The 14044-nt window shown below is 37.8% G+C and overlaps 1 protein-coding gene across 2 annotated transcripts in view; it reads right to left on the minus strand.

Moving 5' to 3' along the window:
- Window positions 1-14044, minus strand: part of LOC144017437 (E3 SUMO-protein ligase PIAS1-like) — a 53865-nt gene that overhangs the window by 27513 nt on the left and 12308 nt on the right. The window contains exon 1 of one of the 2 annotated variants that reach the window (XM_077519021.1): window positions 5662-5737. The exons of the other annotated variant lie outside the window; for it this stretch is intronic. The gene's annotated coding sequence lies outside the window, so the exon portion shown is untranslated. Of the gene's footprint in view, window positions 1-5661; window positions 5738-14044 lie in introns of those variants that run through there. 2 annotated transcript variants of the gene reach the window in all.

Below are 14044 nucleotides of genomic sequence, written 5' to 3' on the forward strand. Positions count from 1 at the left end.
GGAGAGAAGCGTGCTTGCGTCATTCAAGTCGCCCGCTTTAAAAGTGATGCTAGCCTAGCCCGATGCTAGCCGACCCCAACGCGTGTATACAAGTTACCATAGTTCTTGAGTTGATATATATATATATATATATATATATATATATATATATATATATATATATATTAGGGGTGTGAATTGCCTAGTACCTGACGATTCGATTCGTATCACGATTCACAGGTCACGATTCGATTCGATACCGATTAATCCCGATACGAATTTATAAGTCGATTGTTGCGATTTTTTTTCATTCAAATTTAGAAAATACTAATCAGTAAGCTTGTAGAGTGTAAGATTTATATGAAAATGTATTATTTATTTATCTGAAATTTCAGTCTTATAGAGGTTGTAATCTGTTTCATGTTTGAACAGCATTAAAATAAAATATTAAGGCTTAATGTTCCGTTCATATAACATTCTTCCATGCTCAAGGTGTGAATCCTAACCCGAAGTCAGACGTTTTGTTGAATATTTTTCCATTAAAAATGGAAGTTTAAAAATCGATTCACACACACACACAAAAAAAAAAAAAAAAAAAAAAAAAGGCAATGATGATAAGACGTTGAATCGGTAAGACTACCGAATGAACAATTCTGAGCTCTTAAAAAAAAAAAAATCTATTTTTTTTATTGAATCGATTCGAGAACCGCGCGATGTAGTATCGCGATATATCGCCGAATCGATTTTTTTAACACCCCTAATATATATATATATATATATATATATATATGTGTGTGGGGTGTCAGGCGATTAAAATTTTTAATCGTAGTTAATCGCACGACTTTAATATTAAATATATATTTAAAATTGTAAAATACAAATTCATCCCAATCTCCACAAATATATGCATTATTATTCAAATGTATTACTACTAAATTTTTTGAACTGGAATTCCCCCAGTACAGGCTTTCCAAGTAAGGGGTGGTCATTAATCGAATCGTGCGTTTAAAAAATTAGTTTGATTAAAGGAACTTTCAATTAACTCAAGATTAACGCACTGATTTTGACAACCATAATATATATATATATATATATATATATATATATATATATATATATATATATATATATATATATATATATAGTGGAATTAGGGGCGTACCGGCACTAAGATCTTTTCAAAAAGGAGGTAAAGCACAGACGTAACAGCGAGTAAACATCAATGCATGGATTATTTTTTTTTTTTTCGGATAAGTATTTGCAGCCATGTTTGCATGTAACTTTGTCAAAAGCGGAAAAAATGATGTAAAAGAAAAACAGATGGACAGACAGATCGTAGATAGCTATGAACTATAAGCAGTCGGCATAAAGAAAACCGTTCTCAAGGCTCAATTTATTTTTCTTTTCGTATCAGTTTTCCAACTCAATGACTTCATTAATTCTGTGGAGTACAGAAGATAAATAGTTATTGTATTTGTGCATATCTTTGTTTTTTGTGCAGTTGTTTTTCATGAACGCTAAGGGCCGTCGCACTTCGCGTTATGTGTTCAAATCAGGGGAGTCTATTATTGGTTTGAGAAATAATGAGCTGTACCCAGTACAGTATCACACTAGCCATTGGGAGTACCAAATGTTTTCCCAGTGGGCCAGTACAGCCGGTGTGAAAAAATTTTATAAATAAAGACAAGGAAAAAACTTTCTGTGCAATTTTGCATCCACACGCAGTGTTTCCTGTACAGACAAGATCCAAGACAAGATCCTCCCCTCCCCCACTCATTGTGTGTCTCGCCGTGTTGGCTGCTTGGCCCCAACTCTGACACTGATCTACTGTAAATCATCGACACGACTCTAAAAACTAATTCAGTTAGACCAACTCATTTGACTATTTCTTAAGAACATTAAATTCACTTGCAGAGTGTGGAATCCAAGTATTTTGTACAGAGAATGTCTGGAGGGACTACTTAGGGTTCCTTTGTATCCTGGTCTTTGCATTTAATTGACATTCAAAATTACAGCTTCAGATTTTTTAGTGATCCCACAAAAACAACTATTCATACTTGAAAACAAAATTGCTCTTGTGCAACAAATCCTCTTTTTTTAATGTCTTATCATCCATTTTTCCTGGAATTCCACAATAAAACACACAGCTGAGATGAAACAGTTAAAAGTTTAGCCAAAAAACAAGCTCAAACTTCACACAGTGACTATTGAGTACTGCCGTTTCAATAATTATCCTAACTGGAGCTGTGTGATATTTGAACGACATATATCGTAGTATATCTACCTTTTAGTTTTATATTATTCGTTTACATTTTGTACTTTGCTCGCCGCTACTGAGGGAATCTCGTTGAGTAAGTTGCTTTCCCTCCGGTTGTGATAATGCTTGTCCCGGCCGCCGGGAGGGGGCCACACGAGCAGAGAGTTGTCACAGCTTGGTTTGTCGCTACTGGCTGGGCCACCTGTTCCAGGCCGTCGAATTTGCTCGGTGTGGTATTCTCAAGAAGCATTCTTCACTTGCAGTATCTACATGGAATACATATATCTACAGTACTAAACTGTTAATCCACACCACTCTACTGGTACTTGGAGGTATTTTTTTTCTTTGTCCCTTATTTTTATTTTGTCTCTTATCTATGTACTCATTTTACATACACCACAGTTGTCAACTCAGGCTTTGAGAAAAATTTGACAAACTTGTTCATAGATTTCAACCTCTGAAACAGTTTAACGTCACTTTAACTGATTAAATGATTGACAATTTGGCATACTTCAATGTTACTTGATGGCAATACACTACAATACAATAACATTTGTATTTATTTTTTATTCTTTGTATTTTATTGAATTCTCTGAAAGCTAGTTTTATTATCAGATATGTTTAATATCATTTAGTCATTTTTATTTTCATTAATCCTTTATTGATTTGTTTTCCATATAAAATCAGTTTTATAAATAGAGAAAATTCTTCATTATTGCATATTTATTGAAAGTAATTGAAAGTTAAATATTCATTGATAAGACATTTAAGGTTGAATATTCATTGCATATGTGAGGGTATGGTTACTTTGATTCCTTATTGCTGCTAAACTACGTCAACACTATCAACAAGTACAGCAAGTTTCATCAAAATCAAAATCTACTTGGTTCAAATTTTCAGATTTTTTGCAGTGATTTGGTAGCCTGTGGGCCAAAAAGCAGACTACATGCGGCTGGACTGATCACCAGTTGCTCAGGCAGCACATCACAAACCACACAACCATCCACAATCACAATCACACTGTCAGTCAGTAAGTCAGTCAGTGGTAGCATACACCAAAAAAAAACGTCGAGCATATGAGCAGCCTTGATAAGCATTTTCTGACAGTCCAATCAGCAAGTACAGATACCTGCACCTCCATTAAATCTAGACGCAGCTACTGTAGCAGTCATGGCTCTCTCCTTTGTATCAACACACCGAATACACCTTACTGAATACACACACATTATGTAAATGCAATTCTGAGCATCTGGATGTGAATAACAGAGCAGTTATAAAAACACATCATTCAAATACAGATGGCTCTGACAGCAAGACAAGGAGCTTCAATCACAGCAGCACCATGCAAGTAGCAGCTGTCCATCTGTGGATTTTTACTAGAATGACTTGCTAACTCAATATTAATTCTCTTTCATGCCCCCTTTCCACACACGGGCACTGCCAAAGAACTGCCCTGCTGGTGACATAAATGACCAGTTCCATGAAATATGCATGTGGTGGAATGGGAAAGATGAGGTGGGGACTGGGAGGGTGGTTTGGCCAAATGATGATACTGGCTGGCCACCATTTCAAACACACTTTTCTATATCTCAACACAAACACACACAAAGCAAACAACCCACTCTCATTCCAAAGCAAACGTGCACATAAAAGACACAAAATGCACAAAAAACAGACACAAACACACTTTCACCATCCAACAGCAGACTGCGGATGTGTAACATTCCTCTGTCAGACCAACAAAAAAATAAAATAAAAAATAAAAAAAAGAGGAAAAATAATACAGGAGAAAAACAGTGGGGGGATGGAGGTAGAAGAGCAATAGAAGAATAGGCTATAGGTCGCCATACCTTCCCTGTTTGATTTTGTCAGATCTTGACACTCAACTGTGCTTAGTTCCAGCCAGAGACACACTTTTTTTCCAAGCTGAGCCTTTTCTACAGCATTTTCAACTGATGGATACAATCATCATACAAATATGTGGTTAAAGCAGACAAACAGGTGTGTCTTCTTTTACACGAGTAGGAAGGATACAGTTTATCGATAAACCGTGGCGTCATTTCAAATGGTGAATTTAGTATAATCGTTTCATAACATTATCTTCATATTTAGCAGAAGGAATATCCTGTTCCAATCTCGCGATTCAGCTGACCGTGGATAGCTTGCGAACGTCACACCAAACCCAGAAAAGAGGTGAGCTGTGATTAGTTATCACCTGAGCCCTTAGGCACTGTGACATCATTTTCAGTTGGCAGCAAGTATCAAAATGGCCGCACTCTGAGATGGATAAAAATGGGTGGATTTTCCTGCCCGATATTAAGCAGAATGCCGGGTTTAGACTAGTGGCCATTTTTGACTTGATTTTCCCTTTAAAACCAAACACTCGGACTTGGATGCAAAAACAAGCGTTATCGGGACATCCCTATAATGATATTTACATTTTTTTTTTCCATCTGCAGTTTCATCTGCAGCTGTGTTTTTGTGTTGCTGCCAAATTCAATCTCATTTTCTGTCTGAAATTCACTATACCCCATGTCAGCCCCAAAAAACAGGCAAAATAGGAAAACCTACCTATATTTAATTTAGAAGGAAAAAAGCGTCTAATACAGCGTATGAAGCTGATACTTGTAGAAAGTGCTGATACATGTAACCTGCTTATTCCAAAGCCAACTGTGAGCCGGATGTGCACCTCCCCTGAAACATTGCAGCATTGCAGAACTGGTGCAGACCACAAAAACTGGGAATGGTTTCAGAATATCACGTTCTACATCCCATTTCATCGAAAGTGATTCAGTCATTGGACCGGTCATTGTTTTCCAAAGTAAAAGCAATGTGCACTAATGTCTTATTTTAATTACATGCAAAACATATTCAGGCTACTTTGATGAAAGACTACAGAAATCATAGAATAATTATTGTTGAGAGGCTAAAATTAGAGGATTTGGACCATTTTAAGTTAAACAATGTCTTCAAACGAGTACTCGATTATTAAAATAGTTATCGATTAATTTGATAATCGATTACGTCGATTAATCAGTTAATATTGACAGCTCTTAAAAAAAAAAACGAAAAAATAAAAATAAAAAACCTTTATCATAACGGAGTCCGTTTCCGTGATACAAATTCTGAATTAAGGGCACGCTCACAGAAGGGTGACACTCATTAATTAAACAATGTCTCTATTGTCTACAGTACATATTTTGAAATTGAAATGATGTATTCGAAGTCCATGATGTCGGGAGTCACACGGATTTCTCTTGGGCCTTCAGGGAATAGTTCCAAGTTCCAACCAATAATCAAAATGAGCCAATTGCTGGTGGACAGACCGAGCGGTATGAAGGATGATAACCACAAGTGAAAATAATAGATGGGAGATGGAGCAAAGGGGGAAGGGGAGAGTGCGAGAGAGCAGCTGAGCCTCTTACCAGAATGAAATTCTCCACACTTTCATAGGAAACAACAGGAAGGGGGGAGATAAGGATGGAGGGCTTGTGGGCTTGCAAGGTTCTGCAGAGATGGGCACATCATGTGAGAAGGCCGGTAAAAAAACAAATATAGATAAAGAGAGATGAGCTGTTGGGATGTTTCGACAATAAGATGGGCTGCGGTCCCCCTTACTATCTCTAATCAAGAGACCAACTGTTACAGATACAAACGGCTCACTACTGAAGTTCCAATACAGCCACTTTCCCATTTAAATCAAACGTGACATTGGCAGAATTTTGTGTCATATTTAGTTTCAGAAAGATCACAAAAAAAGTAAATGACTAAGTTTTCAACAAATAACTGGGGACAGGTTCCACACGGAGAAAAAAAATGGTAGATAGTGAATGTCAGCCACTTGTATGAGATAACATTGAGGACAATAAAGGTGCAGGAGTGTAATGCAGCGTGTACGTTAACATCAGCATATGTGCTTTATTTTGGAGATTGTAACCCACCTTGTTTACTTTAAAATAGGGGTGTTAAAAAAAAAATCGATTCGGCGATATATCACGATACTACATCGCGCGATTCTCGGATCGATTCAATAAAAAAAAATTTTTTTTTTTTTTTTTTTTTTTGTTTGTTTTTTTTGTTTAGAGCTCAGAATTGTTCATTCGGTAGTCTTATCGATTCAACGTCTTATCATCATTGCCTTTTTTTTGTGTGTGTGTGAATCGATTTTTAAACTTCCATTTTTAATGGAAAAATATTCAACAAAACGTCTGACTTCGGGTTAGGATTCACACCTTGAGCATGGAAGAATGTTATATGAACGGAACATTAAGCCATAATATTTTATTTTAATGCTGTTCAAACATGAAACAGATTACAACCTCTATAAGACTGAAATTTCAGATAAATAAATAATACATTTTCATATAAATCTTACACTCTACAAGCTTACTGATTAGTATTTTCTAAATTTGAATGAAAAAAATCGCAACAATCGACTTATAAATTCGTATCGGGATTAATCGGTATCGAATCGAATCGTGACCTGTGAATCGTGATACGAATCGAATCGTCAGGTACGAGGCAATTCACACCCCTACTTTAAAACAACAGTAGTTGCAAGTAGGGGTGTGAATTGCCTAGTACCTGACGATTCGATTCGTATCACGATTCACAGGTCACGATTCGATTCGATACCGATTAATCCCGATACGAATTTATAAGTCGATTGTTGCGATTTTTTTTCATTCAAATTTAGAAAATACTAATCAGTAAGCTTGTAGAGTGTAAGATTTATATGAAAATGTATTATTTATTTATCTGAAATTTCAGTCTTATAGAGGTTGTAATCTGTTTCATGTTTGAACAGCATTAAAATAAAATATTAAGGCTTAATGTTCCGTTCATATAACATTCTTCCATGCTCAAGGTGTGAATCCTAAAAAAAAAAAAAAAAAAAAAAATCGATTCTGCCGATTATTGAATCGATTCGAGAATCGCGCGATGTAGTATCGCGATATATCGCCGAATTGATTTTTTTTAACACCCCTAGTTGCAAGTACTCTATTTGATCAAAGACTAATTGTTCGAAAATGATCTATTACAGTAACTACTTAAGCAATGTAAGCATTTTGTCTCGTCTCTGCCAAAGCACCAATTTTTATTCAATGACAATAATGGATCTGTTGAAGCCAAAGTATGAAAATGAGACAGTATACTATTCATTATTCAATTCAGTCTGTGTGCCTAAATGATGACATTTAAGCAGAATGCGCTCACTACAATTATAAGTAATCATGGCAAAGACACATTAGAAGACAGAAGACAATTGCAAACTGGAAAATCAAGAAACCACACGCACAAATATGCACACATAATAGTTCAGTTATCATGTAAGGATTCAGCTCAACTACCAGAGGGCAGTCACAAAGACAAAGTGCATGCATGCCACAGATCTGGCACACAAAAGGGTGGCATGCGAAGGACATCCATGAAACGTTAGAATCCTCACAATGAATAACACAGGAAATAAGTCCAAAATGCAGGGCCGTGTTGTCCCCTGCATGCTCACCACGTCATTGCGATGACGCGCTGCACAATAAAGTCCAAATATGACAGTGTACATGGTATGTCATCATCAAAATTTCCTGGCGACAACTACTCAACTCAACTTTATTTTTAAAGCACTTTAAAACAAGCATTGCTGTCTACAAAGTGCTGTACATGGAACAGAAATCGGTCATGCAGTAAAGAATAATATGTAAAACAAGAACAAAACTAGGGCTGCACAATATATCCCAAAATATCGATATCGCGATATTGGCCCTTGAAATATGCATATCACAAAGGCATGCAATAAGTTTTATACGGAATTTTATGCTTTTTATATGAATTTGACCAGTCAGATGCTAACTAAAATGTGCATCGCCATCCAATAGTTGAAAATTATCAAGACATAATTACAATTAATTAACTAAGATTACATTAAGGTTGCTTATTTTGCCGCATGAAAAATGTTTTTCTTTCATTAGATAATAAAAATGTAATTTCTTTAGGTACATGTTAAATATCGCAATAGTATCAATATCGCTAAGTTCGGCAAGTATATCGCATATCGCATGTTTTTCCAATATCGTGCAGCCCTAAACAAAACTACAAATAACTACGAATAATTACAAACACAAATGTGATATATTCCGACCAATTCCGAACTCTGGCGAAGACACGCTTCGCTCGCCGCTGCCTCGGTTCGGCCTCCCACGTACACTCAACCTGGTCCAGGCCCCCTCGGAACCCAGCCGCCGGGTACGGAACTCTCCCTGCGCGTTCAAAGCTGAGCCCGGTTGTTGTGCGCTCACTAAATGGACCGTGTGGAAACAGAATAAATAGCCGAAATAACCGTAAATAACCGGTGTTGTTGAACGGCTGCGGTTAGATAATCCTGACGTTCAAAAACCACGGTTAATCATAAAACCGGTTAATTGCTGCATCCCTAGTAACAACATGGCGTCCGTGTTTTCAGTTGGCCAGACTCTCTAAATATGGCTCAGGGAGGAGTGAGTCTTGCTCTATGCTATAGTAGATACATTCCTGTTGCTGACGCACGTATGGCCGCCATCTTACGTGTGGGTTGGATCTTCAAAAAATGCTGATAAACATTAAATATAAGATCTAATGCAGAGTCTAGATCTAGTCCAAGTCCGGTCCTCGAGAGCCCCTATCCAGCTTGTTTTCCATGTCTCCGTAATCCAACACAGCTAAATCAAATTATCAGCTCATCAGCGAGCTTTGCAGAAGCCTGATAACGATTCCGATCATGAATCAGGTGTGGTGGCGGCGCGAAACATGGAAAACAGGTTGGACAGGGGGCTCTCGAGGACCGAACTTGGGCACCACAGATCTAATGTCTTAATTTGTGTTGCCAATCAATGATGTCATTGATCGATCGGTTAAATTAAGCTGATCACCGATTTCCCATCAAATGTGAAATATGGTCCGATCCCGATCCAGCCAATCATTTTGTCAAATGTATGTATGTGGGTTTAGCATTTGACCATTGCAGAGCTCCACTGGTAACAATCCCGGTGCAGTAAACGTATATACACTGTGTGGAGAATTATCAAAAAATTGCTCTTTGCAAGCCCATTTTGAAAAATACTAATAATAACAGTTTGTTGTAGCCACAAACACACATTTATCCATGTCTTCAAATGAAAACAATGTCCTGTAAACAACTCTTTCCTTTCAGGGGACAGAAAATTCCACAAGTTTTAAGCTCACAATATTGTTTTCCTACTACGCTTCACAATGTTTTCACATAGTGATAAAACTATGCTGCACGATTGCACGTGATTAAGAAAAGCTGTACAATAATGCCCTTGTTAGAAGTCCCATGAGACTGGAAGATGGTGAGGGTACTAATGTTGTGTCAGGTAGTTTTTGTAGAACGTGTGCTTGTGTATATGTGGGTGTTTATTGTTAACGGTTGTGTAGGCATGGGGGTGGAAGCCTGCACACTACCTGGCCATTATATAAAGCTCCCACTCTCAGCTGAAGGGCTCTGTACTGAGTGTCAGATCCCTCCCTATCCTCCTCTCCTCGGTCCTCCCATCCCCCCACCTCTTAGCCTTCCAGCTTCTCTGACTCTGAAATACCTCTGCCTGTTGTTTTATCTTCCTCCGGCCTCTGAAGTATCCAAAATCAGAGTTCATATCATAGCTCTACAAAGACTGGATTTCAGACGAAGGTTCAGTTAGCTTAGCTCAAAACACATTCTTTTCTAAGCATCCAATAAGAAGTCAGCTTCTTCTCATCGTAAGCACGTTGAAGACATGCTTCCACCAAGCTGTACAGTTTAGTTCAGTCGTTCGGAATGATAAACCCCAATCTGGATTGCATTTACACCACAGGGTGTGTAGTTTGCATGGTGTACTTGTGACAGACAGTGTAACCTGCAAATTATTTCAGAAATGACCAATAGGAATGTAACAGGCCAAGATAGAATTCTTAGCTCATTTCATGCAGCCTTTCTGGCAAATTAGTATATCCAAGGTATAACAGTAGATAGAGCATGTATTTGTCTGTGTACATCAGACTGAACTCACGGACGCTGGACAATCCTGTGCGCCCGTAGCGCACATTCACACTTATGGTCGGATAATTTGATATCAGCAGCACCATCTACAACTGTGGCAATTACTTACTCAACATTAAGGGGCAAGAGCACTGGAATTTTGTCGGATGTGAAATTTCACGCTTTGGTCACAGCTTCCTTGCTATCCCCCACACACAAGCAGCCAGGCATTCCATCTCTGGTACTACACTGTATATATTATAATTCAGGTTGACTTCAACTGCTCATCCCAAATCTGTTATAGGGTTAGGCAATTACATTTAAAAAAAAATTATAATCAAAGAAAAACAAGTTATCTGCTAAAGGGTGTGGTGATTATTTTGCGACATTGTGAAAGTATCCTGAACGTTCGTTTTGCTTGTGCAGCAAGCATGACATGTATGTGATTCTGCCCTCCCTGACTGTGCCTTAAGCTCTTCAATGACACCCCACTTGGCGTTTACAGTAAAACTAAACACACAACAAAAATAATTACACATATTGTATATTGAACTCATTCACTTCCAGCCATTTCACTGAAGCGCCCGGCCGGCTGTTTCAATGGATTTTGACTGATTTTGCAAGGCCCACAGATATTGTGTTCTATTGCTATAAAAACATGAAACCTACCAAAAGAAAGATTAGCCTCTTCTTTCATTAGAAAAAAAAAATATATATATATTTCTATCTGTTTCCGTTTTTCAGCAATTAGCATTAGAATGTAGCTAAGTACATCATAATAAGCTAAGTACATCACCCTGCATTGAAAGGAGCCAGCTGAGGTGGCTCGGGCATCTGGTTCGGATGCCTCCTGGACGCCTCCCTGTTCAACAAATATGTTACAATGTGCTTCGGGATGAGTTAAGACTTCAGCAAACATGCCCAACACAAATGTCATGCTAACCCCAGTCTGACACAGTTATCAATAGTGAACTCAGTGGGTCACAGATGCAATTATTGCAATGATAATGTTACCAAATAATAAATGTTGTACAGTGTTCACTTTAAGTTAATCATGCTTGTTCTAATACTTTTTGCAAACTTGAAAAGTGTGTGGGTTCAAACACAAGGTGCTCCATTCTGAGTTAACACATCTCGATGTAAATACAATGAAACAAAAGCTGGAAATCTCAACTTTCGCCAAACCAGGAGAAGTCTGTTACGCTAAATAAAAATGTCAATGGAAGCATCAGGTTACACATATGAAATCATACCTGCTAGAGGTGTGCAAAATTTCCGATTCTTAGATTATTCACGATTCGGCCGTGGAACAATCGAGAACGATTCACAAAAGTCCAAATTCCGATTATATAAATATGCCAAGGGAACCGAAACTAAAAGTGGACCGGAGCGAAAAGTACGCGGAACTGAAACGCAGTAGCGCGCGCGGTCTTCGGGACGCTTAATGGGACGGACCGAGAGTACACATCCACAACTCACGCCTCGACATTCAAAACAACAACAAGCATGGCTGAGCTGACCAACCCACCTCTTCGTCAGATCAGACCTGCTCCGAAAAGGCAAACAACTTCAGGCGGAAGTATCAGCTAGCTGGCTGCAGTGCGTCGGTTAGCGTTCTACAGGGCGCCGCGCAGTGATACGAACGAACGAACAGAAAAGTAGTGGCTGGCGGTAATGGCGTCTGACTTTATTCAGAAAAGAGTATTGTGGTGGAAATGTATCACGCTTTTGAAAACAAATAGTTTTTAGAAGAAAAAGACTTTATTTCCGAGACCCCAGCCAGCTTGCTGGACTATTTTCCTCTCGTCCAACGTCGAACATGAACGCGTGTCACCGAACGCTGTCAGAAAGAAGTCAGTGCTGATCGCACACACGGGAGGTGAGGATCAAATTGAGATTCATGTTAAAAAAGCCGAACGATCCCTTTAATGTTTACACATTCATGTTTTCACAAGTTAAAAAGCAGAAAAGCACTTGAGGGTTTTTTTTTTTGTACCTCTGAGAAACTTTAATGTTTACATGTTCATCTTTACACAACTTAAAAAGCAGGAAAGCACTTTTTTTTTTTTAGGCATTTGTATTGAAGTAGTAGTTCACATTGTCTTTCATTTATATCTCAGTGCACTTTTGAGTGGATAAAAATAATATATTTTTGCTCAATGCTATGTTTTATTCTGTTGAAGACTGAATATACTTAAAAGCTGTTGTTACAGAATGAGGACTTGAGTATTTTATTTACTGTTTTGAACTGTTAACTTGATACTGAAATAGTAGTTTATTTAGGCCTGAGAGGACTTTTGTACTATTTTTGTAACTAATGTACGAAACATTAAAAGCACCAAAATACATTGTTTTTTTCTGCTGCCTGGGGGGAAATCAATAATCGTTTTATAATCGAATCGTAGCCTCTGAATCGTAATCGCAATCGAATCGTGAGGTGCCCCAAGATTCCCACCTCTAATACCCGCTGGTTGAAAATAAATTGGACTTATTTGACTTCAACTACCCATTTGTGCTGGACGTTATTCATTCTCGCAGAGAATCATATTAGCTGAAAGATTGATAGTAGTAAACTGTGGCTTCCGTAAAAAAAATGTTGAAACAGGGCCTGGCACGGTGTTTTCAAGCTGTTTGGGCATTTTGTTTGTTCAAGATGCAATTGATTAAGCCTGGTTGCACAGCACCTTTGCTCATATACAACCAAAAGAAGGAGGCCACACATTCCATCACGTTAAGAGGTGAGATGATTGACAAAAGAGGTGCTACGGCAGTGACCAAAATACAGGAAGAGAACTGCATTACCTAACAACAATTAGAACATAAGTAGGCCTGCTGTAATTAGTGGATAGCGTAAACGCAAAGCATTACAAACAATGCAGCTATTAATTGAATTTCACTGGCTTGTTACCATCTAAATGATCAGAAGAAGTAATTATAGGTTTAGAAATTGCACATTTTCAATTTTCATTTTGAACTTCATCAAATCATATATAAATAGAAAAATACAACTTCAACCGTCACACGGTCACAACAAGCTTTTTGCTGGGATGGTGACACCAACCTTGCTAATGTCAAATCAACCACCACAGACAGATGGTAGTTGAGGCAAGCTCGGTTCTACTGATGCTGCACCATCTAGCTAGCAACGAGCTACATCTGGCTACTCATCCGGCCAAAAACTTTGAGAGTTTTGATTTTGACTATTGAGGTCTGCACAGTGAATGTTCTGAAAAACTGCATTCCAGTAGATGCTAGCTTTTTTTGTTTTAATCAATTTAGCTTTGCTAAAGAACATTTTACAACCCATTCAGAAGTGTGAAGTTTAAACTGAAACTTTTGGTTTGTTTGAAATTGCCCCACTGAAAACGTTTCTCGACAAAAAAAATAGTTAGATACTACACTATGTGAATTTTAGAAATAAAAACAGTGAATTATATATATATATATATATATATATATATATATATATATATATATATATAAAAAGAATATTTGGCATATTTTTATTTCTTAATAAAACCCCTGAGTGAGTTCCACTGGGATTAACCAGCAACAAAAAACTACTCCTCAAAATTAGCATATTGCTCCTCAAATGAAGTCAGTGATTCGTAAAACTGCTTTGCAATGAAAAGGCATTTTTAGAGCCTTACTGTTCATAAATATCCGTGTAATGATCAGGCTGCCTAAATTAGAAAAGCAACTTTTCATCTGTCAGCCAGCCCAACAGGAGGGTGGTCACAGAAATGTAATTCTCTTCCAATTGGAAGCACACAATTACGCTCCAAACTGTTATCTGG

Source organism: Festucalex cinctus, chromosome 4 (assembly GCF_051991245.1).
Source record: "Festucalex cinctus isolate MCC-2025b chromosome 4, RoL_Fcin_1.0, whole genome shotgun sequence".
Classification (NCBI taxonomy): domain Eukaryota; kingdom Metazoa; phylum Chordata; class Actinopteri; order Syngnathiformes; family Syngnathidae; genus Festucalex; species Festucalex cinctus.